Source organism: Tarenaya hassleriana, unplaced genomic scaffold (assembly GCF_000463585.1).
Source record: "Tarenaya hassleriana unplaced genomic scaffold, ASM46358v1 Cleome141, whole genome shotgun sequence".
Classification (NCBI taxonomy): Eukaryota; Viridiplantae; Streptophyta; class Magnoliopsida; order Brassicales; family Cleomaceae; genus Tarenaya; species Tarenaya hassleriana.
Window position 1 is genome coordinate 225,981 of NW_010964708.1, and position 1,938 is coordinate 227,918.

Consider the following 1,938-nt stretch of genomic DNA (forward strand, 5'->3'; position numbering starts at 1 on the left):
CATAATGCGTCTATTACCTGTTCAATCACCAGAGAATGCAGAGAAAACAAAACCCCGTGCTAAAATGATCCTAAATGTCTAATAATGCACAAAACCGATGCGAAAGTGCTAGACAATGGGCTTTGAAATAGAGGAGAAAATCGTGTTATCATCAGACTTCTCGGGTAAGTGCCTAAATCTCCTTTTAATCTCGGTATAGAACCTCACACAAATTTGGATCTAAAAAACAACTAGATCAAAAAGGAAAAAAAATGTTGGAAAAAAAACCAAATAGTTGTTTTCTTGTCCAACTATCAATGAGTCTAAATCCAATTGAATTTAAGGTCCAAATTTAATGTTAAATATTAGTCCAATTAAATTCAAAAAGTTTAGCCCATTTAAAGCCTAAATTAAATTCAAAGAGATTTATTGAAAAACCCAAAAGAGTAAACTCAAAATTGAAAAGTTTTGTTTTGGTCCAATTTAAAGAGATTAGTCTAAAAACCCATAAGAGAAAGCCCAACATCTTTTATTTAAAAGTGTTTTGTGGGAAAAAATTAGAATATTATTTTTTGGAAAAAAAAAGGTTAAACAAAATCGGACGTAACTTTTCCTGTAAATTGGGGAAGCAAGTTTTGTCTTAGCGGACCGGGTTTGAAGAGGAAGCCCTTTATACCCTCCTCATGGTAAGGACGTGGGAATCGGGGTGAACTCTGTGGCCATCACTGGAAGCGAGCCAAACCAATTTATAAGTTAAGTGAAACTCGATTTAGTTTATAAGCTTTGTGAAAGCTAACAATGATTGGATTTATTCCACATATCATTGATAATCCAAGAAATCCCATGGATTCAAATACTGTTCCAGGAAATGAGATTCCTGCTATGGACATCGATGGGAATCCTCATATAGCGGAGGTTACTAACCTCGTTAATCATGATACTGCTGGCACAAATATGAATAATCAAGTGCCAAACGTTGCAAACGTTGTTGTTTCACCAGGAATGTCTTCGGTTGTTGCGAACTCCGAAAACCAGGCAATTTCTATTGTGCCAATCGGCCCTGCTGAGAGACCTGAACAATTTAAGGGTCAAAATTTCAAACGCTGATAACAAAAGATGTTGTTTTTCTTAACACAACTTAAATTGTCACGGTACCTAACTGAAGAGGAACTAATCCCAGAGGACAAGCCACCTTATCTTATGTCGACTGCTTTCTCGTTCACTGAGTTCGACTGTCTGAAATAGACGACGTTCGGACCCAACGATATCTCTCTCTTTTACGAGAGGTACAAATCTCATCTTTACTATCTACAATCCAGTACATGATTCGTTTCGTACCTGATACACGCCTTTATAGTCCTCCTGTTACGCAGGACGTTTGACGCATTCAAAGCACAAAACTCCTCATGTTGGATTCCGTAGATATCTCAGGTCTAAGGATCCAATCATGGAACTGCCATATGAGATTCAAGTCATGACGCTAGTCCATGTGACAATCTCATGCGGGTCAATCCAGTATTCCGTTCTCCAACGAATACCTATGACTGTTATCGTATCCAATACCTATGATCATCTCTATAATCATCAATCACACATCATCCTAGTCTTATTATGTCATCATTCCCATGATGACACAAGACTAGAGAGTTTAGTATCATTCATAATGATACATGGATTTCATAACAGATCTAGTATGCAAGAACATGTAATGAATCAAATACTCTCATAAAAACCATAGAAAATATCAATACATCAAATGTATCTGAACAAAGCTCATAAACAGTACATCATAGAGCACTAAACCAACAAAAATAGGAAGTTTTCTCGAAACGTAACACGGCCGTGTCGAATGTCAACACGGTCCGTGTCAATTGTCTGACTAAAACTTATGCGTTCTGCACGGGCTGGACACGGTCCGCAAATGATATTAATAAAGCTCCTACTTCTTCTGCTTACTTG